Here is a 12143-nt window from a genome sequence, read left to right on the forward strand (position 1 = left end):
AGGCAGATCTTTCTGAACATTGGGAGGGCCTTCTTTTATTCCTTTTTATCCTTTTCCCATCTTTACCCTTTTTCCTTCCCCAGCCTCAGTGTACATAATTTATGGTTGATTTTAGTTTTACATTGATTGATTTTACATTTTAGCATGGTTTTTCTCTGTGCTTTAACCATCTAGTAAGCAGTAGAGTGAGTCTTACCAATGCATTTTGTCATGCTTTCACTTCATATTAAACCTGCTCTTTCCAATTCCTTTGATTCTTTGAGCCACCTAAAACACTCATTTATGACAAAAAATTCGCATTTTCTTGTTACTCAAGGCTACTCACATCACAGAATTCCTAGTCTTGATGATGTGACTTCCCTAACAGTACCTGCCTCTATAACAACTGCTGTGTCTAACAGACAGAATGCCCAGGTGTTTGGAGCTGGAATTCCACTGGGTGTGTTCCTGCTGCCAGTTACCATAGATATACACTGATGCTCCCTCCCTCAATGTAAAGTGTCTCTCTGGTGTCTTACTACTCGCAGACCTGCTGTAAGCACTTTGTTTTTATGACCCTTCACCTCAAGGACTCATATTCACAGCTGTTGCAAAGCAGGATATTTGGAAGCAGCTCCTATGTTTATACACAGCACAGAATACTGAATGCCAAGGAGTTAAAAATCCCCTTGAGCTCAAGAGAGCTGCCTCTTTAAAATTCCTACTTCACCATCTAGTGCCTTGCAAAAGCAAAAAAAAAAAAAAAAAAAGAAAAAAACCTCCTTAATCTCTCTACAGCTATTCCTCGTAGTCGCCAGGAGGTGGAAACATAGCTACACCAACCTAAGGGAGAAGCACCGTGTTGATGTGCAGTTGTACAGCATGCTGCCTGCTGAAGAATGGTGCTAAAAATATCTGCAGTTTTCATATGAGCAGTTTTTGCCTCGCTGGAGCCCAAAACATAGCATCGTACAATGCTCTACCTGAGTCTCTGAGCACATCCCCTTCCCCCAGCTAGCAAGACACCCATACTGCTTGCTGTGGGTGCCCTTAAAGCAGCTGGTTCTGTCAGATGTGACTTACACTTTTATTTCTACAGGAATCCAAAATCAGGCTGCCTGTGATTGAAGGGCTGCCACAGCAGCAGCCATTGCAGTCCTTCAGAGCTGATAAACAATCAGATCCCTTTGCAAAGTGACAAGGAGATAAATTTTCACTTGGTCTGTGTGTCTGCTTTGACACTCAGAAATGCTACACACATGTCCAAGTATGAAAAAGATGGGAGAGATCAGCACTGCTCATCAGACAAGCTTCAGTCACCACAGAAACAGATTCTGGTGTAACCATCTCCCCCTTGTCCTTTGGTACCAAATTTTAAGGCCTGAGAGAGAGGTCCTTTCACAAAATACTCGGAAAGGGGGAGAGGGACACAGCAGTGTTAAAGGGCTGTAGACAAAATAAGCTTTCAAAATATCAGAGTTGGGTAAAACATCACAACTTCTTCTGGTTTCTGTTTATACAAGAGTGAGTTTGACACTAACTTCATTTCTGCTCCCTGTCCATTCCCAACCTTGAGCTCATTCCACTGAGAGTGTTCTCAGCTTTCCCAGAGCAAGCTGAAGAGCACAGAGGATGGACTAGAAATGACCCAGAAGGTATTTCAGAGGAGACAATAACACAGAAATCCTTATTTGCATAGAGAACACTGGAAGAAAGGAAAAAAGATCCCCGCATGGGAGGCAGGTCCCAGAAAGTACAGCTGGAAAAAAAATGTGAAAGGGATGTCTATATATAGACAATGCCAGAAATCCACCCAAGAAGCTTGTGATTTTATAAAATCAATCATACACCTTCTTTTCGAAAAAAAAAAAAATATATATATGCATATATCTTCTTACCTTTGACACAATTATCCAGGATATCATGATCACAGCCCACATCTTTTCCAGCCCAGAATCCACCCTCAGAGCTTTGTTCTGTTCCTGGTAAACCCCTGTACTCTCTGTGGAATTGGCAATGCCACACCTGATGCCACCATGACAAACATGCAAATAAAAGTCTGCAGAACTGCATCTTTCCTTACGTAAAAATTGGTGTCAAAAAGGTGACTGAAGCTGTAATTCTGATTTTCTTTTTAGCCAAAGTATTTTGGAGAAAACTTTAAGAAGGAGAAAGGTAAATATATAAATCCCTGCGTTTTAACAAAGCTGGAGAACAGCTTGAAAGGAATATGAGCCCAACACAGATCAGAATTAACCCACAAAGCTCTAGGAGCTGCCTACCTTGGCTACTTGGGCCAAATAAGAATTCCCTCCTGCTGGGGGTATGGAGCTGGAGTCACTGGGCAGAAGTAGAGGACAGCACACCATGTGACCAGTTAAGACACTTTGAGAAATTATTGCACTGACACTGCATGTTTCAGCCTCCCCAGACTTTCTGCACAGTATTTTTTTCTCTTCTAACCAACAGAGCAGGAGAATTAAGAAGACACCTCAATAAAACCAAAGTGACCCCCAGCAGTGGCTGCCATACCTCAAGTCCCACTCCCCCTAAGCACCACTCCTCTCTGAGGTGCACACACAGGAAAATGAATTCCAGAGGTGATAAGGCCGGGCTGTTTGCATGCACAAAGCTCTCAGTTTAGAAAAATTCCTAGATCTCCATTTTAGATACAATAACTTTGCTGCCTGTAAATGCAGCTGTGGATATGAACCCAGAACTGATGTTACCTGAGCCGGGGCAGACCTGCACCTAAGCTGAGACTAACACACATTTTCCCACACTGCTTTTTTCACCCAAATTCTTTCAGCTCTGCTAACGGTGCTCAGAGTAGAAATCCCATGGGAAGCTATTTCCACTAGCTCAGAGCAATCCACAGCCAATCTAAAACAAATCCCTGACATTTTTCACGTGTCAGCCTTGCATTTAGCATGCACAGATGAAGAGGCAGAAGAGTATGAAACGTATTGCACATGTCACAGTGTGGCAGCAATCAATTTCGGTTTCACACCCTAGGAGGAAAGGATACATCTTCATGAACACGGTTTTTATCATGCAGAAATTTCTGCTGAGACACCATCGTGTCACCTCCCAACTCCCTCTACAAGCACACAGAGCTTACCTGTTACACTCACCATATTGAAGTGGCCCAAAGGAAAGGAAAGGAAAGGAAAATACTCTTTATTTTGGCTTTGCACTGATAGCAGACACTGTCTGACTTGTTGACTTCTATATTTTCAGAAGTTTTCAGTGTAGACCTGATTTTGCCATGGAGCCTGCATTTTGTGAGAGGTGCAAGCTTTCCATCTCCTTTCCAAACCCAGTCTCGTTTTCCTTATTGGCTCTTTCATGCCAGTGAGCCTCGATTTGTGATGACTGATTCTGCTGGTGCCTGATAAGGCAGTTTCCATTCAGGTTCTTTTCTTCTTCCAGGTATTTCATGGCAGATGCATAAATGATTTCCAGCATGCTGTATTCTGTGGTGGGAGAGTGCAGACTTAAACTGAGCTGAGCTTTGTGCCAGGCCAATCCTCCTCCCTCTCCATTCTTCTCCTTCTCCCTTTCTCTCTTCTTCACTCTTCTTTATGCACTGTAAAAGGAGGGGCTGTCTTGTATTTCAGATGTCCACATAACAGGCAGCACAATGAAAACAATACTTTTTCCTCCACATGAGAGGACAGAAAATCTATTTCCTAACATAGATCTTGCAGCAAAGGCTTTATGCCAACAGAATATTCTCTATAAGCTTTGCTGGTTTTATAAAAATGAAAGATGAAGAAAGCATCCTCTCTTGAAAAAATAAGCAAGTGAAAGCATCAGGGGAGAGGGACATTTGGGAGGGCTGTTTGTTTTTATTTCTTCAATTTGAAGGTTTTTCCTTTTATCAAATATCGAGTTGCTCCATTGAAAGATAATCCAAAAATACTGATTGGCTCAAAATAGTTCTCTTTTGATACCAGGTTTCACCTCCCAGCTCTCTGGGCAAAACTGAGTATAGAGAAAACAAAAGACTGGAATACATCACTCCTCAACAGAAGCTTGTTGCAATAGATGTTCTTTCTTTCTCAGAACCCGGGCAGCACCTCCTGGCCACACCAAGTAACTCCTAAACTGGACTGAAGAAATGCTAAAATCATGTAAAATTCCTCTGTAATTGTTTCTCCTCCTCAAGAGGGCACCTCTATCAAATTATTTGGCTGGCACAGGTAAGAGCCTGACAATATGAATATATAGAACACCATGCTATTGGCATCTCTTTTTCAATGATGAAAAAATATCAATTCTTATTACTGTAATTTGTACTTCCAGTAGGAGAATTCCAATGTGAGCATCAGGAAAAAAATGGAGAAATTCTGAAAGAAAAAAGAATAATGCTTACCACAACATCTTCCTGTTTCAGACTAGTGTTAAGAGGCAGAAGAGTTTCTTTGTTTACTTCAAAATACAGATTTTCCTTTTTCCTAGAGAAACAAAGCTGTCTTTTATAAACATCTTTAGGTGCCAGACCAGCAAGTAGAATTTGGTACACTGCTGGAAAGGAGAAAACAAGAGTGATTTGCTTGGCCTCCATTATCTAAATGGATAGGTGGCTCGAGAGATTCTGTGATTCAATAGGAAACTAAAAATCCAAACAAAGTGCTTGCTTGGGGATTGATTTTTTTTTTTTCCCCCCCTCTTACCTTAACCATGGAAGGATTTCTGGTTGTTCCACATTGCCAGGTCCTCGTAAGCTGTGTGCTCGTGTGAGTTAAATCAGTTATTTTGGGTATGCCCTGATCTTCTGGTTGGCAGGAGAGGACAGCAAATGGGATTGAAAATTACAAACAAGCATTTATCTGCACTTTTCCATACTGCATAGAAGTTCCTGTGTAGGCTGGACTTGCAAGAAGTTAAATGTCTGGTTGGTTTCTGTGTTATTTTAACTGCTATATATATTTTCTACTTATCTTTCAGCTCTCTGTTGGTGCTCTAAAAGGGTCCACATTGCACTCTCTGGTGTCAAACTTCCAGTTATGGATCAGCTGCCCAGGACCAGAAGATTTTGTTGGCTTTTCCCAACTAAGGCCAGCTTGGCTTAGACTTTCCAGTGACTTTCAGACTCTTAGAAGACATTTCAATTTCAGACTGCAGGAAATAAGCACGAGTTCAGTTGCTGTTTCAACAGCTCCAGAGGTGCACAGAGCCCAGTGGTTCATGGATGGGGAATGATGGGACCTGCCAGCCTCTCCAAGTCATTGAAGCAATCAAAACCCTTACTACTAACAAAAATCAGTAGTTCAGTGTCCCAGACATGCAGGAAAGCATCACCTCCAGAGCTGCTTCCAAACTTCCTTAAGAAGAAGACATGAAAGGTGCTGGCTTGAGACCTCAGCAGCAGCCATTCACAAAGCATGCACAGCTCTGAGACCAAAGCAAGATTTTTTTTTCTCTTCTCCTTCCACTTTCCCATATCTCACACCAATTCCCAAAGCAATCCCTTCTCCTGCAGAGCCAGCAATGGACTTGGAAATCCATTCAGCACAGGGTCTGTCAATGCAGTGTAATCCCAGTTACTCACCCTCCTCAGAGAATCCTCTGGATTCATATTCACCAGCAAACACACTGGACATGTCTCTGAGGTTTTTCCCTCAGGAGCAACCTTTTTATCTGAGAAAAGCCTCGGGAGGCTTGAAGCCAGCCCTGTGAGCTGCACACACATTCTCAACAGCATTGGGGCTGAGTAACACAGGAAAAAATTGTGCTTAGGGCTTAAAAGAAGGGAAAAAAATCTCCTATTTCAACCACACACACACACAAAAAAGCAAATATCAAAATAGCAAAGTTTCTCTTGATGAGTTAATCCAAGTATGTGTCATTTATTTTAAGGCAAGTGAGACCTCCTCAGACAGCCCAGCTTTGGTAAATCCATCAGATTCAATCCAACAGTTAACAAATTTCATCACAGGATTGCAAGGCAACCAGGACTAGGAAAAATGCAAATTAGAAGAACAGACAGTGTGTTCTCCCCTGTCCTCCTGTATCCTAGATATGTCCTGCTTTAGGAACCTACTTCCTCTTGCAAGAGGAGCAAAAAAAAAAAAAAAGAAAAGGTTTGAGCTCTTGTGTGTGTTTATATTAAATCAAAAGATTAAACAATGGTAAAATTTAGCTATTGAAATGCTGATATTTTTATCCTACTTTGTTTTAAAAAAAATGCATCATCATGGGAAAAGTACATATCCAAACAACTCAGTGGTGACAAAAGGCACCTTTTTACCCTCCTGCTTTACCTCAGTTTTAGACTTAGTTCTCTGGGTTTGCTTTTCTAGAGTACCACTTCATTATTACATATCTTATACATTGGCTTCTAGAAATGACAAATGGGCTGTCAATTTTACTTTCTTATATCAAGATAGAAAAATAAAATTTAAAAATTAACATCAAAACCCAAGAGTTCTACATTGAATTAAAACGGGATACCAATTAGTGAAAAGATGCACCTCTTCTTTTAATCAATATAACAAAATTAATAATGTCAATCAAATAACAAGTATGCAAACCTTGAGAAATCAACACTGCACTGTTAGCTAAATTAATTAAATATATAACTTCACAGTATTACAGTGGAACAACAGATTAACACTGTCAAGTGATCAAGCCCTCAAACTAAAATTACAGATTATTGCCACTCACTAAAGTAACCCTAGGAGAGTTTAAGAAAATGACAACATCCTTCAGTTTCAATTACCTTACTTAATATAAATTCACTTAGAGTGTGCACTAGGTAATTTTTCCTTCTATTACAGGAGGCTTCATACTCTATCATTCTCTATTTCTGAAGGACATAGTGAGCTTTAAAACAAAGTCTAACAGTTAAGTCATGCAACAGCTTAAAATGTAACCATTATTATAAGAAAATCTGACTCAGTGAGAAGTTATGGTTTAGGAAATCATTAAAGAACTCTGCTGGGAATCTCTTGTGCACAGAGACCTTTAAATTCTTCTTTTGCTGGATGACCTGCCAAGGAATCAACTTCAGTTGTGTCTGTGGATAACAGGACTTTTTGTTTTTCCTTCTCTGGTCTTTACTTCATGAAACAGCATTTCACACTCACTGCAGCTCTCAATCCAGTTCAGCATTTCAGGATTATTTAGGATCTTTTTTTTAGGTCCAGATATAGTCATGTCAGGATGATCAGGGTGATTTGCAAGGCAGGCAGTAAGCTAAGATGTAGGTGGGTATTTTCTAGAAAGTTTGTGTCATCTTCCAGTTAAATCAGAGGCACAAATTCTGCTGTGACCAAAACCAGCATTAGTCTTACAGTCTAACCAACCTTATTTCCAAGTATGCATTTTATTGACATTTATCCTGTCCTTAGTACTTAGGCATGGTTTCATGGTAGCATCTGTTGCTTATTTGGAGGGAAATTTAAAAGAATCAATATAAGCTCGTACAAATTCTAGCAGCTTTTACACTGTATTAAAATAATTTAATTTTATATTTTTTATTTATTAATCTTGGGTTCAAATAGGGTCTAGATTTATATCCCTCCCAAAGCTTATAATAATGGTTTTCAATAGTTACACAGGAAAAGGGCTGCCTTCTGCATTTCTGCAGTGCCAACCATAGCAGTAGCCATTTCCTTTTTGTGATAACAGATAACAAGCCTTTCAAAGCCACAAAGTGACAAGAACTAATAAAGACCAGGCATTATCCACCCTCACGTTTCTATTAAAAGTTCTATAAGCATCACAAAAGCCTCATCAGAGCAGAACACAATGGGTCTCCCAACACAAAAGCCAATATACAGCCACCAAGAAGATGGAAACCTACAGGAAGTTTGTATTTCTCTTTACCTTCAAGGCTACATTCAGATTTTTCCATTATATTCACTGATCTCACATAGAAAGGTAAATGAATGCTAGTCCAATTTAAATCCTTCTTGCTGCAAGAGTGAATGCACCCAATGAGGAATTTGATGCAGAAGTTAGGTCCTAATTAGCTGAGGCTGAAGCACCCAAGCACTCCAAATATCAGTTCAGCCTGATCTTAGGGTAATAAAATTTCAGATTTGAGTCTTTACTGGCAAAGGGAAATTAAACACTGACTACTACAGAGAGGTTACTGCAGAAATTAGGGGCATTTCCTTGAAGGATTACAGACTCGGGGGGTAGGACAGGTGGGACACAGGGAACAGGAAGAGGAATGGGAGATGGGAAGAGAAAGAGAAATCGATGCCTTAGGCCTGGATACCTCCTGTATCACTGAGCTGTATTTCTGGTAATTGTATAAGCACCTTTTCATTGTACTCCTTGAGGAAAATAGTGAATTAGACATAGTGATTATTATTCATACATTTCAAAAGCTTAAAAGAAAAGGAACACAGTCTACTGTCAAATTCAGAAATCCATCTCCAAAGGGCAAGAAATGCACGTGCAACAGAGAGGTAACTTACACTTTTCTTTCATAGGTCAAGGGTTTTTCTAAGGGTATATACTGTAGTAAAAAGAAAGAGCCATGAGCTGGATGGAAAAAGTCAGACTTGTAAATTTATGACATTATTTTTTATGTCTCAGCATCCTGCATGTCCAAAGACTACCAAATGATAGAGCAATTGAAAGGCAAAAATGAAGAAATACACATCCAGAAAATGTCCAATGGGATGAGCTGGAATGAAAAGTCTTCTCGAGATACCAGGGCCCGAGGGGAGAGGAGAATTCCAAAGGCATTTCCATTCAAGCAGCATTAATCACACCAACATCAGGTCCAGTTACCCAAACAGTGCAGACAGCCTGACTGCTGTGCATGCATGTGAATTTATCCACGTGTGTACTGCCATTTACTAGAACAAACACAGCAGCTCCACCAAAAAAACCTACTTAGCTTGCATAAGTCCTCATTTTTAAGATCTTTGAATTTTTGCTGCAACAGAAATTTCCAGATTTTTAACCAGGTTCTCTGATTTCAGTCTGACACACAGCAAAAGAAGACCTCAGTTATAAAATAACTATGTAGCAATAAATACATAATTTAGTATAATAATACTAATATTATTAGTAATAGTATTCTCAGAAATATTATTCTGCACCTAAAACCCAAATTTGCCGCCTATACAGAACATTCTAAAGAAGAAATCATTGTTCAGAGTTTAAATTCTCCAGTAAAAAGGGCACTAGGGAAGACAATTCAATATTTCAAGCAAAGTCTGGGGCAAGAGGACTGCCACTGTAGTTCCCTATTTACAGTTCCAGGGGATAGAAAACCTTTCTTAGCTGCAAACACAAGGACAGCAAATGATTTTTTAACCTCTCCTACTTTTTAGGAAGTGGTAAGTCCAAAATGCTCCAAGGAGGGGTATTCTCCCTATCCTCTAGGATCCTGCAAACCAGCAGGGTTGCAACATTTGCTTCCCCTCTTTTTCTTTCTCTGAGTCTCTTTACCATGGCAGAAGCAAGTGGTCACCAGAAGAGAAAGAATTAATTATCACTGGGCTTTGTACAGGATGACTGATGAATATTCATTTGGTAGCTCAAATGGACTTTGCTTCATGATTAAGGAGGACTTCAGTGAACCAAATATTTCTATTACCAAATCACATGGTGCTTTCTACAACACTTGCCAAACTAAAGTGAGGAAAACCATCACTGGCAAAAGAAGGGGCAAAGAGAAAGGGCTGCAGTGATTTTGAACGGCTTAAATACAAATAAACAAATAAAGTATACTTCCAAACATTTGACAGTGAATTATCTGAATTTTCATTAACTGCTTTGTTATGAATCCAAGAAAAGGATGGCACTGCAAGGAGAGAAGGGAGCCTGTGGTCAGCAAGTCTACAGTAAGCAATAGGTGAACAAGCACTATTTAGAAATCCTCATCACATCCATTTTTAAGGGAGGTACATGCTCCCAGGCAAGAAAGTGAGTCACCATCATAAAGAAGGAACATTTTTACACCAAAATAGCCACATAAACCTTTTGTGAACAGAACAATGCTGGCACTGCTACAGATCATTTGAGCACAATTTTATTTTCAGAACCAAGCACATGAAGTATATTCACTCAATTTTAGGGCTAGACTCCTTGTAAAAGTGTGTTAATAACAAAAAGCACCTTTTAGTTGACTGAACTTCGTAAATTTACACTGCTATTAAAGACATTAAAGATATACTTTACCTGTGAATTTACTGAAGTCAGAGATCCCAGCAAGTACCAAAATTAAGAACAAAGGTGCTTCCCTCCATTCACCCAACACACTGAGGAAATGATGTGAACTCTTATAACTACTAGAAAACACTTATTTCTGACCATTTTTTGCTAGCACAGGTGATTTTCACAGAGATTTTTCTAACCAAACATCAGGAAACCTTTGACAAAAAGAATTACAGAAAATATTTTGTAAATGTTATTCCACAGGATAATGCTATGACACTAGAAACAAAGGCTCATTAATTATTACAACCAGGCTACAGCTGGAAAGGGACATAATTTGGAGAAGGCAGACACTCTAAGTCCAGTCCCTGTGCTGATAGAAGCACACCACCTAAGCCACTGTTGCCAACTCCTGCAATATAAGGAATATCGTAAATTATGAGGGTTTTTTCACATTTTACCACTTTTCACAGTGTTAAAAAGTAAGATATCTTCTCTCTTTTTTTTAGTTACATTCCTCATTTTTGTAGCTGTATGAATATGCTTGAGAACACTCTTGCAAAAGGCCCAAGAGCCAGAAAAGGAGACATTACAAGCTGCCTTTACTCTGATCAATTCTCAATTTTCATTCTGCTTTCTGCTGGTGGGAAGACAGGAGAAGTTTTGAATTTCTGCACCTCACTAACATTTTACATTCATGTAGCACCTTTTTCTTGGAAAAATCCTGTTGGGACTCAAAATTACCTCACTTGGCTATCGCAGTGGCATTACAATGAAAAAACAAATCTTGATTCAGGTGCTGGTTCCAAGCAGAGGACAGGGCAGGTTTGACTTGTCTGGTCCTTAGAACATCAGGGCTCGCTTACTTCCCTTTGTAGGTTTGAAGTTGTACCAAAAGGAGCAACTCCAAGCCACAGCAGCTTGTAAATCCACTTAGAGTAAGTGGATTTCAGTAAGGCTTTTACAACAGCCATGACTGTCATGTTGCAGCACATTTGGGTTATGATCATTTCTATTACTTTCCCTTTGAATTAAACAGTCAGAGCAGACAGCTGGGGAAAACACAGGTATTACTTCTAATAATCCAATTCCACAGCAAGTCAATGAGAGAAAGAAGTAGTTTTAACCTTTTAAAAATTGAATTAGATCTTTTTAATGAGAAGTTTACACGGTCAGTTTAGTAATTACCTTGGTATTCTGAGATCTCAAATGTAGAGGCTTCCACCTGCATTAGAAACACCATCAGCTCAGTTCATGTCCAAAAGTGTATCCTGCACATGCTCATGCATTAGATATGCCCCTGTGACAGACTGACCCCAACCAACAGCCAGACACCCACCCTGACTCCCTCTCACTCCTTTCCTGCTGAATGGGGACAAAATAAAAGAAAGGCTAGACTTTAGCATTGAGATAAGGATAGCTTTATAGGGAAAGGAAAGGAAAGCTGCACATGTAAGTAAAGAAAAATGGGAATTCATTCCCTGGTTCCCATCAGCAGGCACGACAGCTGCTTGGGAAGACCATAACCACAAACAACTGTCCTTCCTCCTGCTTTTGCCAAGCTTTTAATGCTGATCACAGCATCAAATGGTGTGGAATATGGAACACCCCTTTGGTCAGTCAGCTGTCACCACTCTGTCCCCTCCCTGCAGTCTGGGAGGAGTGAAGGGGAGGAAAACCATGAGAGAAAGCAAACACTGTTCCACAGCAGCTAAAACAGTGGTGTAGCATCAACACTTTTAACCACAAATGCAAAGCACAGCACCACTGTGGTGCCAGGGAGAAAGTTCACTCCATCCCAGCCAGACACAGCACAACCTCAACCCCTTATTCCACACCTTTCATACCATGTGTGACCTGAGATATCCAACTGTCCTCTGTCCCACTCACACATTGCTTCATTTCTATACCCTACTCAAACCTTTCCATTCCATCTATTTATCTCTCCTCAAATTGCTTCTTACCAAAACTTACAACTTATACTATGTACCTAAACCATCTTTACATCCAACAGTTAGGCTTATACATCCTCTATA

The sequence above is a fragment of the Sturnus vulgaris genome, chromosome 2 (genome assembly GCF_052056855.1).
Source record: "Sturnus vulgaris isolate bStuVul1 chromosome 2, bStuVul1.hap1, whole genome shotgun sequence".
Classification (NCBI taxonomy): domain Eukaryota; kingdom Metazoa; phylum Chordata; class Aves; order Passeriformes; family Sturnidae; genus Sturnus; species Sturnus vulgaris.